At 40.4% G+C, this 22,775-nt stretch overlaps 1 protein-coding gene and 1 long non-coding RNA gene across 4 annotated transcripts in view; one reads left to right on the forward strand and one right to left on the reverse strand.

The window, feature by feature from the left end:
- The window catches only part of LOC122709949, a 163,980-nt gene that overhangs the window by 91,545 nt on the left and 49,660 nt on the right, over nucleotides 1-22,775 (forward strand). For both annotated transcript variants that reach the window (XR_006345780.1, XR_006345781.1), the window contains exon 2: nucleotides 8,023-8,186. This is a non-coding gene — a long non-coding RNA (uncharacterized LOC122709949). The remainder of the gene's footprint in view (nucleotides 1-8,022; nucleotides 8,187-22,775) is intronic.
- Nucleotides 1-22,775, reverse strand: part of PLPPR1 (phospholipid phosphatase related 1) — a 552,374-nt gene that overhangs the window by 86,955 nt on the left and 442,644 nt on the right. The window lies entirely within an intron of this gene.

Raw genomic sequence — 22,775 nt, forward strand, 5'->3', positions numbered from 1 at the left:
CATCTTATTTTTAAAAAGTATTTTTAAATGCTCTTTATTATTAAGATAAGTAAGTGAAGCCATATATGAAAGAGAGTATGATCCCAACTATGAAATAAAATATGCATAGAAAATTCTAGGACATACATCACATTATTAGCAGTGGGTTGCTTTGAATGATTGACCAATGAATGTTTTTTTTCCTTTTTTTCTGTATTTTATATACTTTGCTTTTATAAATGGAAAAGAAATATTTAAATTACTTAAAATATGATTATTCTCATACAGTTAAATCAGTTCCCCAATATGGGCTATAAGATCCAATAAGCTACACAGGAGAATTAGCTTTTTTCCCCTAAGATCCTGGGACTGGCAAATTTGATGCATTGGAAAATAACAAACACAGATAACAATTGATTCTTACACTGTACTTTTTTTTGACTGAATGACTGCAGATACACTTTGTTTTCATTTCAATACAAAATTATGCTTAAGAATCAATATGTAATTGTGGCTTTGATCCAATATCAAACCACTGACCCAATAACAAATAAGCCAAACTCTTGGAAGCAGATCTAATCATTTTTTCATTCTGAGTTAAGAACTGACTAATTTTGTCAGGCAAATCATGGAAATTACCTATTTGTTACATGAATCTCCTCAGAGGCTGCAGTTCAAAACAGTTTATATTGATTCCTAGGTAAATAATATAGTGACTTTGGGGGAGGGATCCATTGGCATATGATTTTTTCAGCTCACTTATTTAGTACTTCTCCCCTGCAAATGTCCATTAACTTCCTTCTACCTCTACCCTGAATTTACTATTTTACTCTTCTAGAGGATGACATGCCTGTTTTCTGGCTAGCATTTATGATTAACTTAATTGGTTCTTCTTTTAAATAATTTCATATCCTAAATATTATCACATCATCAATAGTCACACTGGTATTTATTAATACTGTTAATTTCAACCCCTGTCCAGTTTCTCTTCTTTTGTGTTTAAATTCATTGACTAAATAGGCTTTATTTTCCCTTTCTACTTCCTTATTCTCTATCCTCTCCATTCAATTCTCAGTTTTATATACTTATTCTGTATGTTACTTGTTTTGTGTACTTATTCTTTCTTTGGAACAGTATTTTTTCTCATTTTTTACTTTTTGAAAACTGTTTTTTATACTGCATTTGTAAGCATATTGTCAATCAGACCTCTAACTCAAATATGACATCCACTTAGGAAAGGATTAGAACCTAGCTCCTTGTTTTCAAAATCCAGAGTTCACATGACTGCCCCTCACTGTGTGGGATTGACCTGACTGATTGGTGTATTTTAGGCCTGGACAAGGGTCCTACAGTGGGTATGAGGGAAAGAGAATTAGCAATATGATTTTTTCATCACGTACCTTGTTTTGCCTGTACTCTTCAGTAGGCTGGGAGCTCCTTGCGGGAGCGTGTGTATGCATGAGACTTTCTCATGGAACAGAGCAAAGTGCCCCAAACATGCTAAGTATCCCCTCGAGTCTGTTGACCTGACCTGAGCTGAGAGCAGAAGCGGCAGCAGAACTGAAAATCTAGAAACAGCCACAGCTTCTAAGTAACCCCGGGGCTCCTGTCTTCATCAGCCCAAATGAAGAACGCATGGGTTTGCGGTGTTTGTTTGTTTGTTTTTTTTTTATCTCAAAATTAAGTTATGTGTAGCCCGAGCTCAGTTCAGTTGCTCAGTCGTGTCCCACTCTTTGCGACCCCATAGACTGCAGCACGCCAGGCTTCCCTGTCCATCACCAACTCCAAGAACCTGCTCAAACTCATGTCCATCGCATTGGTGATGCCATCCAACCAGTTCATCCCCTTCCCCTCCTGTCTTCAGTCTTGCCCAGCATCAGGATCTTTTACAATGAGTCAGCTCTTCGCATCAGGTGGCTAAAGTATTGGAGCTTCAGCATCAGTCCTTCCAATGAACACCCAGGACTGATCTCATTTAGGATGGACTGGTTGGATCTCCTTGCAGTCCAAGGGACTCTCAAGAGTCTTCTCCAACACCACAATTCAAAAGCATCAATTCTTCGGCACTCAGCTTTCTTCACAGCCCAACTCTCACATCCATACATGACCACTGGAAAAACCATAGCCTTGACTAGACGGACCTTTGCTAGCAAAGTAATCTCTCTGCTTTTTAATATCCTGTCTAGGTTTGTCATAGGTTTTCTTCCAAGGAGCAAGCATCTTTTAATTTCATGGCTGCAGTCACCATCTGCAGTGTGTTAAAATAATCTCATCTCTCTTTTTTTTAAAAGTCTGTTAATATCTGATTTTGAGCCACCATCACCCTGGGCCACAGGAAACTTATTTGTAACTACTAGAACTATGGTGTTGGAGAAGACTCTTGAGAGTCCCTTGGACAGCAAGGAGATCCAACCAGTCCATCCTAAAGGAGATCAGTCCTGAGTGTTCATGGGAAGGGCTGAAGCTGAAACTCCAATACTTTGGTCACCTCATGCGAAGAGATGACTCATTGGAAAAGACCCTGATGCTTCGAGGGATTGGGGGCAGGAGGAGAAGGGGACAACAGAGGATGAGATGGCTGGATGGCATCACCAACTTGATGGCCATGAATTTGAGTAAACTCCAGGAGTTGGTGATGGACAGGGAGGTCTGGCGTGCTGCGATTCATGGGGTCGCAAAGAGTCGGACACGACTGAGCGACTGAACTGAACTGAGGACTCCCCTATTGGATCTTAGTGTATCAGATAAGCCTCTGGGGTGGGTGACAGTCTATACTGGGTAGCCCTGAAGCCCACAGTATCCAGCTCATATAGTTCCTTTAGGCCCTGGGGCTCTGCTGCTTCTGTGTCACCGTTAGGGCACAGGCATCTTTGCTGGGGCTTGGAGCTCCAAGGTCCAGCCTCCTGTGTACCCACGTGGTCCTCACCTGTGAGGTCTTGCAAACTCACAGAAGTCCTGCTATGCAGCAAGACATTTGTCCCTAGCTAGTTTAAAGACCCACCCATTCTGTTTCTCTTTTCCAGTCTCGGGGAATTTTCTTCCTCGTCGTCTATCTCTGCTGGCTCTCAAAGACCTCCCTTCTTCCCAGTCCCTCCAGGTCTTCTAGCATAATCACTGTAAGGAATACAAGCTCTGATAAAAGATAAGAGCCAGTAAGTTTAAGTAGCTTCAGCTCTTTCCCCCTGGCATATGCCCCTGTGATTAACAAAGTACATGGAGTCCCTGGCTACCTGTGTGGTATTGGAACAGAATGGGGTGAGGGGGTTTGTGTGTGTACATGAGAGGAAGGAGAAAACATCTCAGTTCACTGTTCTACCACCTCAGCAACATGTTTCCAAGAAGTTTACTTTCAGAAAAAGCTACCATCTTACCTGCCCCGAGGACAAACGTATAAGTCATCAGGTCAGAGAGTAAACTTGGGAAATGAGATTGTAAGAGAGGAAAAGCCTCTCTGGTCCTGGAGGGAGAGTAGGAGCCATGGAGCTGGGTCTCACTTCTCTCACTAAACTTCCTGTGTGACTCTGGCCAACTGACTTTCTTTCTCTGGGTCTCAGTTTCCCCAGTTGCAAAAATAAGTGATCTTGAGGGGTTGATCCAAAAGGCCCTCCAGGCTCCAAGATTTGCATCTGGTGTAGTGTAACTGGAATGGATCTATCATTTTTATAAAAGCACCTTAATCCATTGTGTATAATATTTGGCACTCTTAAATTCTATTGTTTGGCTAGACCGGTACAGGGGACAGTGAGGGAGCCATGGGGTGCGGGAAGCTTCCAAAGGTGACTGCCGCATGTGAGCAAGCATGGACTGAGAGCTCATGTCAAAAGCATCTCACTCCCATTGACTGCTGCAAGCCCTTCTGTTACTGTCCACTTCTAGTATCTTCACCACATGCTCTCTCTCTAGTTTGAGGTGCACAGGCAAATTTTGCAATGGGGATGAGAGGTTCTGGAAACCTAGGAGTTGATGGGTGAATGCTTGTATGGTCGAGGGCTAGCTCTTGCTTTGGGGTGGGTTGTGTGGGACCAGAAAGAGCCCATCAGCCCAGCACAGCCAAGTGAGGCATGGCCCTTGTGAAATCCGTCTACAAGGCCTTCTATTTTCGGAAAACTACCGTGTGAGCACTGATAATATTTCACTTCACAAATGGCCCGTAAGAAACATTAAAGATGTCATGTGCTCGAAAGGAAATGACTTAATGATTCTTTTCACTTAAGGAAGAATTGCTGGTAAAATTCATTCCCCAAATGACTCCAAAAGACAGATTATTGAACTGGTACAAATTCAGGCCCCACATGCTAACATAGTCTTTTACATCCACAGATCTACTCCATGGTGTCTATAAATGCCCACCCTAGGCTGTCCACAGGCCCTTGGATAGAGCCCACTGTACATTCCCCCCCCCCCCAAGTAAAACTGCCACCACTTTACCCTCTTTATACAGAAGAAATAAAACCTTCCCCCAAAGACTCAATGACAGAGGCCTGGGGCTTCCCACATAGCTCAATGGGTAAAGAATATGCCTGCAATGCAGGAGACAGAGGCCTAAACATTAGTAACTTTGGGTTCAGTGAGAAAGGAAAATGCTTGTCATCAAAATGGAAGCTTCTAATTATGTTTCCCTCCATCAATGATAATGAATGCTTAAAATTCAATAGCACATTGTATCTTTTTGGATATGGCCCTGGAATTCTATTTTCCTAGCAGAATATTTTTAACCCTTGTTAGTGTATAACCATCAACAATAGCAAAGACATTTTACCACCTGATTTGTACAGAAAATTTTTGCAGAATCTTTCTCCTTTGTCCAGTTTCTTACATTTTTCAATTGTCAGAGGCTAAAAGCACAATAGCAACTTTTTATCATACCTCAAAATAGCTCTCCTAAGGAGGTGAGAGGCTTTGTTATTCGATCCTTATAAGACCAGGGGAGATTTAGGCCAAGATATCAACCTGCAGGTTCCCACACATTAATAGGAACAGGAGAGGAATTTGGAGAGGGGTATCATGTAAGTTGTTGAAAAAAACGTAAAAATACCAACTGAAACCTGACTGGCTGTTTTCTCCAATGGAAGTACTGGTTTGGTTATATACATTTAGGTATTATATGTATATGTTTCAGACATTCATACATAATTTTCTTTAAATGGACAGAACTAAACTGGGTGTTTCACTTTACATCCAATCAAATTTAGAACTGTCATGTCATTTCTCAGAATAGCTGAAATTACCTCAAAATATAGCAAAAGTTTCTCACTCTCTCTTAAATGCATTTTCCAATACTTGTAGGTGGGAGGTCAGGTGGAAAATAGATTTTATCTGCCGCCCCACTAGTCGGGATGTGCTCAGTCATGTCTGACTCTTTGTGGCCCACCAGGCTCCTCTGTCCATGGGGATTCTCCAGGCAAGAGTACTGGAGTGGGTTGCCATGCCCTCCTTCAGGGGATCTTCCCAACCCAGGGATCGACAATCCAAAGGCTTAAGGCCCTGATGCTTTACTTAGAACTCACTAGAGATTCTTGTTGGGGGCAGGTGAATTAGTAAAAGGATTGAATAATTGAGGAGGGAGGTGTCTCAGAACAAGATGGACGGGCTTCACAAAAGTTCTGGAAATTCTGTTTTCTGGATATCATGCCCAGCACTATTATATACCAAGCAACTGGTTCCCATGCAAATTCAGGGGGCACTTGCCCCCAGTAGCTGGCATCCTCTAGAGCAAGGGTCACCAACCCCTGGGCCATGGACCGGTACTGGTCTGTGACCTGTTAGGAACTGGGCTGCATAGCAGGAAGTGAGCAGTGGACAAACCAGTAAAGCTTCATCTGCCATTCCCCATCGCTCCCATTATCACCTGAATCATCCCCCCGCCCCCCAATCCCTCTGTCTGTGGAAAAATTGTCTTCTATGAAACCAGCCCCTGGTGCCAAAAAAGGTTGGGGACCACGGCTCTAGAGTGTTGACTTCCATATTGTCTTAGGATCTGTCATTCTGAGCATAACTCAGGCATTTCAGAGGCAGAGATAGGTGTTTCTATCTAGGACTACGGCTTGTGAACCTTTTGTAGTGAAATATTCGCAGATACAATCTCACATAGAGCTCCAATAGTAGAAGCAGGTGCAGGGGAGGTGCCAGGGAGAAGGGGTGGGGGGTGCATACACAGGCATCCCCCTGGTCTCTTTTGTGGCTTTTGTGACCCTCTCTCAGGCCTAGTTCTCTGCAGAACCCAATCCGAGGACTTCTGCTCTAGGCTGTCTGCACAACAAGCCAGATCGCACACAGTTGACTGTCATCTCGACACAGAACAGAGAAAACTAGCTATTTGCTTTTGTGTCGTCCTGCCATATATCATGGATCATGGGCAAAGGAATGATTTAACTCACAACCTGTCCAAAGTTTACCTGGGTTTAGGATGACAGGTGGAGACTGAGGTGCGTAGAGGGTGTGTCTCATTTTTGATGTGCCTAAAGGTGATATTCTTGCCAGAGCTGAAAGAAATCCACGTAATACCTACCCTATGAGGTGAAGAATACACCCAAGTGTTATGGCTATGTTAGCTTTTCAAGATAACCCAGGAATGAGCAAATGCTCTTCCTGTTTGTTCTATTCCAGATGCAGAATTTGAATTTCAGCAAAGCCTATGTGTATTGCTGCACCATCTTTCTCTAGCAGGAATTCCTTTAGGGCCCACCAACCTGGAGGCAGAGCCGAGACCCCCTGTGATGGGACTGGCGTGCACACTGCCCGCTCACCTTCGTTGTCAAATGCTGCTTTTGATTCCCACTGTTGCCACAGGGCTGCCCCAGCCACCACTTACTTCTCTGGGGACTCGGTGTCACTGCCTAAAGGCCTCTTGCCCTAACTTCTTCACCATTCCTGCAGATGCTCTCATTATTACACGTTGGTGATGATTTCTAGGTACTGTGTGGGCCACTGGGATGACTAAGGCTCTTCTCATTACACAAGGGTTTTATCTTTCCTGCTTTCTCATTTTTCCTCTTCCATTCATTCATTCCTGGGGAAAAGGGGAAATGCTCTATATTTACTCATATGTAAATAACGTTGAGCATATTTCTTGACATACAATAGATTTTAAGTAAATACATATTCATTGATTTTCTGGGGGGCTCACTTTGGCTGATGCAAAGCACAGGCTTTGGAATGAGACATGTCAGTGAATGTGTGTTCGGCCTCTTACGGAGATGTGCTTGGGGCAAGCTGCTTCACCTTCCAGAGTTTCCACTTCCTGATCTTTGAAGTGGGATAATAAAACCCACCTCGTAGATGGTTGTAGGAAGACATGATATGAACATGGCATTTGGTTGGTACACAGGAGGTGCTCAAACACAGCCCCTTTCCTTTGCTTAAGGAATGAACTGCTAACCTACTTGCAGTGACAACAATCTGGCCCTAGAGTCCCCATTCCCCATGATTGAGAGAGGTTTTGATTGAATGATAGGGACTGGCTGGGAGCCCTCTCTAAGAAACAGTGGGCTGTCCACACACCTGGCATTGGCCTTGGCTGAGACCTGCTTTGTGGGTGTTGGTTCACCACAGTATCTACCTAGGCACTTGTTAAGAGTTTTCAGCAATACCAGGTAAAGGAAACACGTCTATAGTAAAAGTTCTGTAATAAAATTGGCTGGGGAGGTCTTCGGATGGCAGGGGGCAATGTGGGGGGGTTGCTGGGGAGATGACTTGTGAAATAATGAGAACTACTAAGTGCAGCAGACAGATTAACAGAATTGGTCTAAAAACATATTTGGTCCCCCCTAGCATCCATTCCCCCATCTTCTGGAATTATATTCCTAACTTTCCTTGAGGAATCACTGCTTCCCAATTTTAGATCTATAAGTTAAAGGGGATTGACCCCAGAACTAGTCCAGAGTAAGCCTTGAAGAGCTAAAGCAAATTATATAGCCAATCCTCTGGCTGAATTGAGGGGTTCAGGGATGGGCATATGACTCGATGAAGAGCCAAATATTTTCTAGGGCTTAAGAGAAAAATAAATCAACTCTCTCGCTCGTGGGACTGCCGCCTTCTTTTTAGATGGTGTAAAATGAAGCTGTGAAGCCTGACCCACCACCATGAAGAGGGAGCCTTAATCTGCTGGCCCAAAGTGTAAAACCTGAGAGTGGAACTTGCATTAAGAAAAGCAGCTGAAACATGAAGGGAAAATAGTGTTTGAAACCCTGGATCAAGTCTTACCTGAGGTCGGTATTATATCTGGATTTTTCCATTATGTGAATCAACCAGTTTGAAATCTATAATGTAAAACTTCAACTGAGAGACCAATATGCTTGGGGAAAGGAAAACCCTGTGAATCTAATTACCCTCAAATATAAATTATTTTCCATTTAACTAGAAGGCAGAATTGTAAGAAAATTATTTGTTCTAAAAGATATTTGGCACTTTAATAATGTAATATCAGCTAAACTAATGTAGCTCTTTTTTTTTTTTTTTTTTGTTACTATACTGCTCCATGTATTATGTGTATATTGTGATGAACCAAAGGTCTGTGTCCCTCCCAAATTCATATGTTGAAATCCTAACTCCCAATAAGATAGTATTCAGAGGTGGGGCCTTTGGGAGGTGATCAGCTCATATGAATGGGATTAGTGCCCTTATAAAAGCTCTCTTGCTCCTTTTGCCATGTGAGGACACAGGGAAAATACAAGTTATCTATGAACCAGCAAGATAATACTCTGGTTTGCAATGTTAAATAGTAGAAAAAAAAGGTTAGAGTTCGAGTTAGACTTATGTTCAAATCCAGATATTACCACTTATGAACTGTGTAATGTTTGGCAAAGAGAACCTCAATTCCCTCACCTGAAAAATGGGTTTAATAATAATTCCCTCATAAATTATAGGTGATGAATAATGATACTTAAATCATTGTGCTCATTTAAAGGGCATTTTTACATAAAAGTGATCAGGAGGTCATACAAAATGACCGAGCAGAAGAGTGGTTCTCAAGTAGGAGTGATTTCACACACACATGCACACAGAGACACCCTGCCCAGGGAACATTTAGCAAAGTCTATAAAGCATTTCTGGTTGTTAGAAGTGGATGGGAGCTACAACTGGTGTTTAGTAGGTAGAGACCAGGGATGCTGCTAAACATGTCACAATTCACAGCACAGACCCTGCAACAAAGAGCCACCCAGTCCTAAATATCACAAGTGCCAAGGTTAAGAAACTCAGTTGTAGAAGATAAGTCTACTGATGTCAGGGGAGGGCTCAAAGAGGGCCTGAATTTCCATTATTTCTGCCACAACACTTTGGTAAAATGAGGGAGGGGAAAAAGAAGGAGCACATAAGACAGTAGCACCAGGAGGGAAAACAGAGGGACTCCCTGCCCCTGTTCCAAGGCTGCGGCAGTTCTACCTGTGACGGATGGATTTCAGAGTGAACGAGGGAGCTGAAGGCCATGCAGAGGTTATGGAGCACCGGGGAGTACAAACTGGGGGCCCAGCTGGGGTTCATGACGGTGCCACAGTAAGAAGACAAATGTCCCCGTGGGCAGGGCCATGGCAAAGTTCTAGACCGGAGCACTCCCTGCATCTCCAAGTGTTGTGAGGTGAAGCATAGTCAACATGCTGAGAACTCAGAGCTGGGAGGAATAGGGCATCTTACTTTCATCAACCGGCTACTGACCTTCTGTAGGTTATATATTAAACTCCTTAAACATATTCTTTTGCATTACATGCTATTTGTGTGCACACGCTGAGGGTGTTTGCAAATTCTGGCTTGGTGGGGAAAACAGAACACTGTCTAGTTCAGTCTAACAGATATTCCCAGGTGTAAAAGGGAAAAAAGGTAGGATAGTCTTATAAACCATAACCTGGCCTTCTGTGGCAATGAAAATCATCATATGGTTGAAGAATAAGCCCAGATTTACTGTGTTAAATGCTTTTCTCACAAGCCTTCTTGGAACCAAACGACTAGAGTGAATTTCGTGTTGAGTCAGCCCCCCAAGACTATTGAGCTACATACAAGGTGTCCCCACCTCTCACTGTGGATGAGTGGGTTTCCAGACAAGGGCATGGGCCAGGAGTGAATGACAAAGATTCCTGGCAGTAATGTGATGGTGTGACTTCTCTTCCTCTCTCACCTTAGCGGAGAAGCTGGGTAGAGGAGCCTGTTCATGACAAGACTGGTTTAATAATTACCCCTTCGCCTGCTCCTCTGCTGCCTTAATCAGCTGTCCTAAAGGACAGAAAGATGTGTGTGAGTTTGCCTGTGTGCGTATCTACTGGCAGCTTTAATTATCGCCCCTCATTACCCTTCCCTGTGCTCATTCTAATCGTCTTTGTGACTTTGCTTAGCAACTTATGTAAGACATTTCGGCAATTCTTTTCTCTTTTCTATTGGTGAAATATTCAAAATAGTCTTTTTATTGTCCCTGCTTTAGTTGTTTTAGTTTGCTACCTACTGAGATTGCTGTAGTCTTAATCATTACATTTTAAAAGACAGCTGTTAGAAGTTTCTCTAACGGCACAAATAACATCATAACAACTGAACTAAAAAGGAAATGAACTTTTAATTTCCCATGCTTTGCTAATAATAATAATAGCTAACATTTGAAAGCATCCCATGTGCAAAGCACTGTGCCATACCGTATCTATCTTTTAAGTCACAACATCCTCATGATATAGACAGTATAATGTTATCACATCTGTTTTGAAGAAAAGGAAATTGAGTCTCAGAAGTTTAGTAACTTGTTCACAGTCATGCTAAATGGGGCCCTGCCGAACACCGCAGGCCCAGGACTCCAGCAGTGTACTAGAACTCAAAGACTGTTTTCTGGTTTCTTTCTCATTGACTCCTTCCAGAATTTTTCATTAGCCATTCATAATTTTTGCCTTACTGCAAACACAGCATTGATTGATTGTTCTTTTCATATAGCAGAATACTAAAAACTTCGCAAGTTGCTGTCTCAACTTTACAAGCTGGATCATCTTTATTGAGAGTATGTATACAATTTCAAAAAATCAGTAGAATCATACTTTATTTAAGCATACTTCCATTGTAGATATTTATATTGTTATCAGTTTCCCTCTTTTAGTAATAAATCTCTAGCGAATATCTTCATGCACGCAATATTCTCTAATTTTGACCTGTTTCTTGGGATAAATTCTTAGGAGTGAAGGTACTGAGTCAAAAGCTAGGTGCCTTTTTATAATTCTTAAAATTCTTTAAACATAGTCTTCAAAGTTTGAGTTATGCTCCTGTGACTGTTTTCTGAGGCTACCAGGTTTACTATGATTTCATTGGTATGGAAATTAATCATTAAGTTTGTATTAATTCAACAGTTGTTAATAATTATTTCTTTGAAAATGTCAGAACTGGGACATTCATTTATGGTTCTTTTTCTTTGTTTCTATATACTTTCTATAGAATTTGTTGCTTAGTCACTTGGTCATGTCCAACTCTCTTGTGACATACAAGGGTAAACAATGTTTATGGGCTAAACCTGGCCCACTGGCTGTTTTTGTAAATAAAGTTTTATTCAAGCATGACCACACTCATTCACGTATAGTCTATAGTGGCTTTTATGCTACAACCACAGAGTTCAGTAGTTTCAACAGAAAACATGTGGCCTGCAAACAGAAGTGGCTACATAATTTGAAGGGTAAGAAAATGAAAACAATTTTTTAACAAGGAGCTCCACACTAAGAATTTCAAGATGTCAATGACAGAGCATTAACTCAAGTGAAGGTCACATGCCCATGAAGTTGGCTCTCCCCACAAAGTCTGAAACATTTACTATCTATCCCTTTGCTGCCCTCTGATATACCCATTAATCTTAAATCTCTTATAATGGGCTTAAATGTTTATCCCTGTCTGTAATTTTGTTTTTTTAAATTATGCCATTTGTGTCAAAACATTGATGTTTGTTTTTATGATAGAATTTTTAGTTTCCTTCAACAATCACTGCCCCAGAGATCAGATACATGGGTTTAGTCTATTTTCTATTAGCTCCTTTTAATGATATGATTCCTTTGTTTAATTCTACTCACAATGTTAACTTTAATGTATAATATGAAACTTGATTGTGCAAATCTATTTTAAAAACTATTATGCATTGCCTATTGATGCCTACCTTTTCATAACCTTCTTATATATAATTAGAGAGTTTTTGAACTCTCAAATCTGCTTCATTAATTTCTGATTTTTTTTCTTTAGCTCAGTGGTCCTCAACTAGGAATGATTTTGACCCCCAAGAGACATCTGTCAGTATCCAGAGGTGTTTTTGGTTATCACAACTGAAGAAGGTGCTACTCACCTAATGAGTAGAGAGGCCAGTGGTGCTGCTAAAAACCATCTTACAATTTCAGGACAGCCCCCAAACAAAGAATTACCTGGCCCAAATGTCAGTGTAGTTGAGAAACCCTACTTTAGCTTTCAGCCAGTGAAGGACAGGAACGCCTGGTGTGCCGCAATCTGTGGGGTCGCCAAGAGTTGCACATGGCTTAGCCACTGAACAGCAACTTCAGCTTTGTACCGTATTTACCGATGCTTTATAGCAATGGCAACCCACTCCAGTACTCTTGCCTGGAAAATTCCATGGACAGAGGAGCCTTGTAGGCTACAGTCCTTGGGGTTGCAAAGAGTCGGACACGACTGAGCAACTTCACGTCACTTCACAGCAACATGCAGCCAGTCACCTGCTCATTTACGCTTCTTTTAAAAGTATAAATTGGTCTTCTGAATGCTTATTTTTACAAATAAATTTTACAATAGCCTCTGCCAAGGAAAAAGAAAATTCTTTTCAGACTTTGGCCAGAATTGCGCTAGTGCTACAAATTAACTTACATTCTCAGTCAGTCTTCTATTATAGCTCCTGTTTAGAAATAAGTCTTTACTAAGTAAAAGTTCCAGTCAAATTTTCTGGTTTTCTTACTTTGTTACGAACATCTCTGAGGTTTATTCCTAAGTATTTTACAAGTTTCTTGCTCTGAAATGGGACCTCTTTGTTATCAAATAGCTATATCTGGATACTATTTTTTATCTCAAGCAACTTTACTAAAACTCAGAATTTGAGTACAATTTGTCTGGCTACTTTCAGTTTTCAACCCATGAAGAAGTATAATTTGTAGATTTTTTCCAATGTTTATCTTATTTTTGTTTGGTTCATACAGCATAGGCTTGGACTTCCAAACTAATTTTCAAAAAGAATGTTGATAGAATTAAAAATAAATATTTAAAAATTTTAAAATATTTAAAATTTGAAATGAAGATCTGTAAGTTTTTCACCATTTTAAAGCATACATACACATATGCTTTTATACATATACATAGTAAGTATATGTATATATCTGTGTGGGTGTGCACATATATACACACATACACATACATACAATACCTTTACTAATATTAATGTGACATGGTGAAGTGTTGCTGTGCTAGCTAGGCCAGGATACGTTGGCACTACAAAGATGTGCTTAAGCTCCTTGAAGTACAAGGAGCTATTCAGAAGCCATCAAGGGTAAAAGGTTCCTCTTGTAGCAGGTCAAATTGTAATTTCCCCCAGCATCCCTGCAGAACAGCATGATTGATTCTTGAATGAACTTGAACAAAAGTATTTCTGACCTAATCCTTAGTCCTTCAGTGATAGCAATCCCTAAACCCCTTTTTGCCGGGATCTGTCTTGTCACCTCATCCATCTCTTTTACAAATTTTTCTGGAGGCCTCACAGAGTAGTCAAGAGTGACTGAGCTATACATTCTCTTCTCAGATCAAAACTGTAGACAAACACATCTTTCTAAACTGACCCACATGTGTGATTTTCTCTGTGAATATATAGAGTCAGATGTTTAGAGTAAGAGATGCAATACTGATGAAACATTTAATTAAATTACTTTTTTCTGTCAGTATTTAACCTTCTGTGAATACTCCAAAAAATGGTATATTTGCATTTGAGGTGCTTACAACTAAACTTTTTCCTTTGTTTCTTTATGTTTCCCTTCTTAGATACAGAGCTAAATTAGACTTACTTACAATTTGTTTGGCTGTAAGGCGCAATGGAAGGACTATGAAAGTTAATTGTAACCCTAACAATTAGGTAGGAACTGATGAAAAACATTCTATATTACCACATGCTGAAATGAAATGGCAACCCACTCCAGTATTCTTGCCTGGAAAGTTCCATGGACAGAAAAGCCTGGTGGGCTACAGTCCATGGGGTCACAAAGAGTTGGATACAACTAAGTGCACCCGGAAAGTCACAGGTTTTCCCTTGATGATTGCTCCAGATAACAGACAGAAAAGTATTCCATAATCATGTGCAAACTGATAAGGGACAGGAAGGCAAAATCTGTTTATAAATTTTGTTTCTGCACATTTACTATTTTAATATTAACCTTAGAATTTCTAAAGTATATCAGTGATGTTAAACATACACCTATTTTGAAAACAATACTTATTAAAATTATTTGTATGGATTATATATTTTCTTGAGTACTTACTCAAAATTATTTTACATTCTTTTGGATATTCAAATAAGTTCTTGATTTATTAACTAACATTGACAAAAGGCTTAAAGGTCAGAAGAGTTGTAAAAATGGCTAAACCATTACAAAAATTCTACCAAGTGGTAAAAGAAATGGTAAGTTAGCATAAAAGGATGGATCAAGTAAACAATGAGAGTAATTAAATTCTCTGTGACTAAGAGGGACAGAGAACATAAGAGGTTGAAAATAGTGATTGGACAAAAGAAGAACAAAACACTGTACAATGAATCTAGTAGTACCTCTCGATGTAAATACCCAATTCAGCTATTACCAACAAGGAAAAGGATTACCTGGGAAACACTTGTAACAACTGATGCCACCTTAATATACCTGTACTCAGCACTCATGTTACACATATCTCTCATTCCTTTTGCTACAAATATGTCTATCTTATTCAAAGAAGAGTTTCCTATATATTTTTATTTTACAATGACCCTATATAAGAAGAATACACTTTTAACAATATTTGCACTGAAAACATCTGAACCCTGTAGTTATACTGATGTATGATAATACTATCTGGCTCTCTCAAGAGTTTGATCATGGATTCATTAACTACCGTGGCTGAGAAGAATAAGGCTAGTAATATATTTACCAATGTACCAACATTTTAATAACTATTATTATGTCTACTTAGAATTATGTGTGTTCTTCCAGATAACCGCATTCTGAATTACTACTGTTTAGATTCTGGGAAACAGAGGAGGTATCGCAAAGGCAGCAAAATGTAAAAGTTCAAAGAGAGGAGAGTTAGACAACTTGAATATGAATCTTTGTGTAATTGGGCAAGTTAATTCACCTGTGTTTTAGTTTTTCCTCTGTAAAATGGAGTCATGGCAAATAGATGGGGAAACAGTGGAAACACTGGCAGACTTTATTTTTCTGGGCTCCAAAATCACTGCAGATGGTGACTGCAGCCATGAAGTTAAAAGACTCTTGCTCCTTGGAAGAAAAGTTATGACCAACCTAGACAGCATATTAAAAAGCAGAGACGTTACTTTGCCAACAAAGGTCCGTCTAGTCAAGGCTATGGTTTTTCCAGTAGTCATGCATGGATGTGAGAGTTGGACTTTAAAATGTGTGTGTGTTAGTTGCTTAGTCATGTCCGACTCTTTGCAACTCCATAGACTGTAGCCCCACCAGGCCCCTCTGTCCATGGGATTCTCCAGGCAAGAACACCGGAGTGGGTTACCATTTCCTTCTCCAATAGGAACTATAGAAAGAAAGAAAGTGAAGTCGCTCAGTTGTGTCCAACTCTTTGCGATCTCATGGACTGTAGCCTACCAGGCTCCCCCACCCATGGAATTTTCCAGGCAAGAGTACTAGAGAGGGTTGCCATTTCCTTCTCCAAAAGAAAGCTGAGTGCAGAATTATTGATGCTTTTGAACTGTGGTTCAGTTTGGATTCTAAGGTGACTCCATTCAAAGAATTAAAATCTTTTCAGCATATGAACCTATTAAGAACAAATCTCCAATTATGGATACATGTATATACATGGCTAAGTCCCTTTGCTATCCACTTGAAACTATCAACATTGTTAATCAGTTCTATTCCAATATAAAATAAAAAGTTAAAAAGTAGAAATCTCCCTGAAGTGAGAGAAGGACAAAGCTGATGCATTCATTAGTAAGCATGCCCAGCGTTAAGGAGGTACAATTCATATTTATCATCCAGAGTGGACATAACCAAATAGTCAACCAACATATAGAATATTCTCTGGCCAAAGACCACCAGGAACACACCTGTGGTTGAAAAAGTTGGGTTTGTTACTTGTTGCAGTGAGAGCACACCACGGGTAATTATGGGTTGTCTCAGAAAGAGGGTGTTACATTTATGGTAAAAACTCCCCAGAAAATAGGCATAGAAGGTAAACTGGATAGCTACATGCAAAAGAATGAAATTAGAACATTCTCTAACACCATACACAATGATAAACTCAAAATGGATCAAAGACCTAACTATAAGGCTGGATGCTATGAAACTCAGAGGAAAACAGAACACTCTCTGACACAGTAGTATCTTTTTGATCCACCTGCTAGAATAATGAAAATAAAATAAATGATACCTAAGTAAACTTAAAAGCTTTTTCACAGTAAACGAAACCATAGACAAAATGAAAAGACAACCCACAGAATGGGAGAAAGTATTTGCAAATGAAGCAACTAACAAAGGATTAATCTCCAAAATGTACAAACAGCTCATGCAGCTCAATAAAAACAAAAAATTCAATCAAAAAATGGGCAGAAGATCTAAATAGACATCCTCTAAAGGAGACATACAGATAGTCAAAAAGCACATGAAAAGATGTTCACCATCACTAACTATTAGATAAATGCAAATCAAAATTACAATGAGGTATCACCTCATTTTGGGGCTCCAAAATCACTGCAGATGGTGATTGCTGCCATGAAATTAAAAGACGCTTACTCCTTGGAAGGAAAGTTATGACCAATCTAGATAGCGTATTAAAAAGCAGAGACGTTACTTTGCCAACAAAGGTCCTTCTAGTCAAGGCTATGGTTTTTCCAGTGGTCATGTATGGATGTGAGAGTTGGACTGTAAAGAAAGCTGAGCGCCAGAAAATTGATGCTTTTGAACTGTGGTGTTGGAGAAGACTCTTGAGAGTCCCTTGGACTGCAAGGAGATCCAACCAGTCCATCCTAAAGATCAGTCCTGGGTGTTCATTGGAAGGGCTGATGCTGAAGCTGAAACTCCAATACTTTGGCCACCTCATGCGAAGAGTTGACTCATCAGAAAAGACCCTGATGCTGGGAGGGATTGGGGGCAGGAGGAGAAGGGGACGACAGAGGATGAGATGGCTGGATGGCATCACTGACTCGATGGACATGAGTTTGAGTAAACTCCGGGAGTTGGTGATGGACAGGGAGGCCTGGCGTGCTGAGATTCATGGGGTCGCAAATAGTCGGACATGACTGAGCAACTGAAGTGAACTGAACTGATCACCTCACACCAGTCAGAACACCCATCATCAAAAAAATCTACAAACAAATGCTGGAGAAAAGGAAACCCTCCTACACTGTTGGTGGGAATTTAAGTTGGTAAGCCACTATGGAGAATAGTGTAGAGGATCCTTAAACCAAAAATAGAGCTACCATACGATCCAGGAATCCCACCTCTGGGCATATATCTGGAGAAAACCATAATTTGAAAAGATATACGCACCCCAATGCTCGTTGCAGCACTATTTACAATAGCCAAGACATGGAAGTAAACTAAATGTTCATTAACAGAAGAATAAAGATGTGGTACATATACACAAAGGAATGTTAGCCATAAAAAAGAAGGAAATAATGTCATTTGCAGCAACATGGATGGACCTAGAGATTCATACTGAGTGAAGTCAGACATAGAAAGACAAATAACAAATACCATATGATATCACCTATATGTGGAATCTAAAATGAAAAAAGGTACAAATGAACTTATCTACAAGACAGAAGCAGAGTTATAGATTTAGAAAACAAACTTATGGTCACCAAGAGATAAGGCGGGGAGGGATAGATTGGGAGATTGGTACTGATGTGTACACACTACTGTATATAAAATGGATCACTAATACAGACCTACCATATAGCACAAGGAACTCTACTGTACTCTGTAATGGCCTATATTAGAAAAGAATCTAAAAAAGAATGCATAAATGTATATACAGAACTGATTCACTTTTCTGTACACTTGAAACCAAACACAACATTGTAAATCAGCTAGACGCCAATAAAAATTTTAAAGAAGGTATATGCACCCCAGTGTTCATTGCAGCACCATTTACAATAGCCAGGACATGGAAGCAATCTAAATGTCCATCACCAGAGGAATGGATAAAGAATGTGGTACATATGTATGGTGGAATGTTACACAATAAAAAAGAACAAAATAATGCCATTTGGGGCAACATGGATTGCAGGGGTTAATAATCAGCTGCCTGTTGCTCTGGCTAAGCTATAAGAAAAACGCCATGAGAAAAGAACAAAAGCAAAATATAGCAATACAGTATAATCTGAACAAAAGTACATCGGGTTGACTAGTTGAGGTTGTCATGCCCTGCTAAACTAAGGAAAAACATAGTGTGGACCTTGGAATGCCAGGTCAGCGCAAGTTCAGAACATTGCTTGTGCACACATCAAGATGTTTTCCCAAAGCATACGTGGGTCTATGACCTCCAGCCGGGTGATAACCCTTGTACAAGAAAATAACAAAGATAGTTCAAAGTAATCAATAAAATGGGAGACGTGACCAGGGACACAGGAGGTTGATTTTATCATAGCACAACAGATACTTTCTGCATGCCGAGACACTAAATAAAAGTGATGTGGCCCTGAGGAACAGGGCTCTTGATCCAAGAAGTCTTGAGTCCCCCGGTCCCATCTTTAACACTTTAATTCTGTCTCTAGTTTCTTCTTCCCAAACTGTGCGTCGACCACTTTCGATCCCTACCTGTTGTGCTGGCCGCAGCAAGGGATGGACTTAGAGACTGTCATACCGAGTGAAGTAAGTCCGATGGCGAAAGTATCATATAATATCACATATGTGGACTCTTAGAAAATGGTACAAATGAACTTATTTACACAACAGAACAGAGTCATAGATGTAGAAAACAAATTTATGGTTACCTGGGGGGAAAGGAGAGGGGAGAAACTGGGAAACTGGGATAGGTCAGATAGGTAACTAAAAAAGACCTACTATATAGTACAGGAAACTCTACTTAAATCTCTGTAAAGATCTATATGGGAAAAGAATCTAAAGAGTGGATATATGTGTATGTATAACTGACTCACTTTGCTATATAGCAGAAACTAACACAACATTGTAAATCAACTATACTCCAATAAAAATTAATTTGAGAGGTATATTAACTATAGATTTTCTTATATGTTTATATCTAAGCAGGTCTAATTTAAATCCATGTAGCATAATATTAATAATAATAAAAGAATATGAAAAAGAACATATAACTGAATCACTGTGCTATACAGCAGAAATTAACACATTATAAATCAGACTTTAATAAGTTTTTTTTTTTTTTTTAAGTACAAAAAAATTTTAAAAAGGGAGGTGTTAGCAAGGAGTTTTAGGATTGGGGTTTTGACTGAGTGCTCTGAGGAGAGTCCAAGGAAGCGGGCTTTTATCTCTGTTGGTTAATTATAGAAAGCAGGGATAATTTTTAAATTACATTAATGAATCTTATCTGAAGGCAGGACAAACTAAAGCTTTAATTGAAAGAGAAACAGCAGTCATACCTACTAGCTGAGAGAGCGGAATGTTTAGGTTTTGCCTGTGTTCAGATGTGATTTGGAGTGGTCTTATTTTTGTCTTGATCCAGCATAGTCACAGAATGGCCTTGTCTGTTGATGGTGTCCTGTGAAAATACGTGCAGCAGGCAAATGCCAAACCCACTGAAAGTACTAAGCCAGCTCCTGGGTGTCAGGGTTCTTTTCTCTTTCTATCTTAATGAAGCTCCTTTCTGACCAGTGCAGGTGACCCCTTCTGAAATCTCCAGCCCTATCTGTTCAGTTATTGCTTCCAGCAGCAGCATCTGAATCCTGAAATTAACCAGGGCCTCGTAAAACCATAACTGTAATTACAGCATGAATATAAAATTAAATTTAATTAAGATTAAAAAATGGAAGGATGTCCAACTCAATTGTGAAGGTAAATAAAAAAGAAAATTGCATTCTTCTTTTAAATTCTAGGTTTTAAATGTCTGTTTTTACAAGCAGAACTGGCCAACAGAAACAGGTACACTTCATCATATTCACAGGATACAAGGCCAAATTTGGGGAAAAAAAGTTGATCGGCAACTATGAATCCTCATATACTCAAAGCCCATTATAAAGAATGAGAGGAAGAAAGATGACCAGTCAAGGACCTGCTGCAGAGGCCTCCAGAGGGAGGAGTGGGGATGAGTGCATAGACGTCTTCCCTGTCTGTCCCTAAACACTGGCCACTACCCACACAAACCCCCAGGGCCCAGGGAGCCCCTGGGTCCTGCAGTTAATATCCAGAGGCTTCCAAGTGACTTGTGTTATAACCTACACATGTCTTTATCTTCTCTCAGATGACCCTGCGGTGCTCTCAAGTACACAGGTCACATTAATACCACTCCCCCAAAGCCAGCAGAATCTTTGCCCGTGACAGAATGCAGTACTAGCCATTGTTCACGGTGTTAGCAAGCACAGTTGCGTGGACGTAATCAGTTGCACAGTCACGGCCGACTCTTTGCAACACCATGGGTTGCAGCCTGCCAGACTCCTCTATCCATGGAATTTTTCCAGCAAGAATACTGGAGTGGGTTGCCATGCCCTTCTCCAGGGGATCTTCCCGACCCAGGGATCGAACCCATGTCTATGCATTTGCAGTCATATTCTTTAACACTGGGCCACCTGGGAAGCCCCACACAGTTGATGAGCACAGCTTAAAGCAATTGTCAGGACACAGCAAAGGTGCATAATGTTGGGTTTTATAATTCTAAAAATAGGAAAAACAATTCTACACCTGATGGAAATGTAAGTCGTTATAAAACTAATCCCTGTATTTCTAGGAAGTACTGCTCATTCTTCACTTCTAAGGCTCCTGAGTTCAAACCCGGATTAACAGTCACTGCACAAACTGCCTGCAAAAATCAGTGTTAACTCTGAGAATGGAACACATGATTAGATCAGTGAGGCGGTGATCCAGAAGACAGCTGATGTGCTATTTTTAAAACTTCTCACCGGTGTAAATCAACTATACTCCAATAAAATTTAAAAACCAGAAACTTCTCACTGGTAAAAATAATCCACATTTTGCAGATATTCCTTAGAGGGATTATCTCTAAGTAGCTGAAAAATGGACAATCCTGGCATGGTCAGAAGTCTTTTCATTTATTTGATGTGGAAATCAGATACCCTGGCCAGCAGAAAAACCACACTGTCAACAGCTAAAAATATGTTGCTGATTTTATACTTTACATCCTCATGGTTTGGACCAAACCTATGTCCCACATTGTGAATTTGTTGATTCTATCTCTCTGATCAATAGACAGTGGAAAGGAGATTGTGTAGACTAAAGATGCCTAAGAAATCTGAGAAAAGACCCTAAACAGAGAGACAGACAAGGGAGCAGGTGATTCATTCACTCCAAAACTACCTTGAAGGTCGGTCCTGTCTATAACATGTGCCTGAGTGCTAAGTTGCTTCAGTCATGTCTGACTCTCTGTGACCCTGTGGACACACACCCTGCCAGGCTCCTCTGTTCATGGGATTCTCCAGGCAAGAATACAAGTGGGTTGCTGGACCCTTCTCCAGGGGATTTTCCCAAGCCAGGGCTTGAAACCATGTCTCCTGCATTGGCAGGCGGGTTCTTTACCACTAGCACCACCTGGGCTGCTGAAATAGCCACAGAGCAACAGCAATACTAGAGAGGAAGAACTCACGAAGGAAAAAATTCTGCCTCTTTGGAGACCAGGGCCCTCAGGCTTTAGCTTATTTGTTTAGTTTCTGGAGAAGTTTTGTGAAGAAACTCTGGGTATAGTTTATGTGAATGGAACACAGGACACTTGGGCTCTCAAACAGTTACGTAAGTCAGAAGCACCTGGAGGGCTGGTTAACACACTGATTACGGGGCCCCCTCCTCAACTTTCTGGTTCGTTACATCCAGTGGGAGTTGTGAATTTGTACTTCTAACAAGTTTCAGTGTGATGATGAGGCTACACATTGTGGCCTGCCCACAGGCCTAATTCTTCACTTGATTATTAGCTTCTGAGCACTCTGAGGGCTGGTCTCTCTTCTCACCCAAGGCTCCAGTGGATCTGCTCAACAGATGATTGTTAGGAAGTGAATGAGGGAGTGAATGAGGAAGCAGAGAGATGAAATAGCAGGCCCAAGCTGGATGTTTCTGTTTGTTTAGCCAGAGCAAAGGGGGCAACTATAAAGGAAGATGACAGTGGCCAGAGAGCTCTATCATTGTAAATGTGAACATTACCAAATTACAATTTACGACTAATTAGAATTTGCATGAGTCTTTCACAAAACCACTCCAAAGGATTCATTAGAAATTTTCTCTAACCTTTTTTTCTGACTGCTGTGGCAAAATGACTTAATGGAATTACCTTTACAAATGTATTAATTTCTTCTACCCTGAGGATATTATATTCACTGATTTGGCAAAACTAATCTGGCCTAATAACAGACACACATTTACTGAGACTAAGCAAATTTTCCAGTAGGAAGAAACTCAACCATTTGAACAAATGAAGGTTGAGATATAAAGATGAAAGAATGACTGTAA

This window comes from Cervus elaphus, chromosome 16 (genome assembly GCF_910594005.1).
Source record: "Cervus elaphus chromosome 16, mCerEla1.1, whole genome shotgun sequence".
NCBI classification, from domain to species: Eukaryota; Metazoa; Chordata; class Mammalia; order Artiodactyla; family Cervidae; genus Cervus; species Cervus elaphus.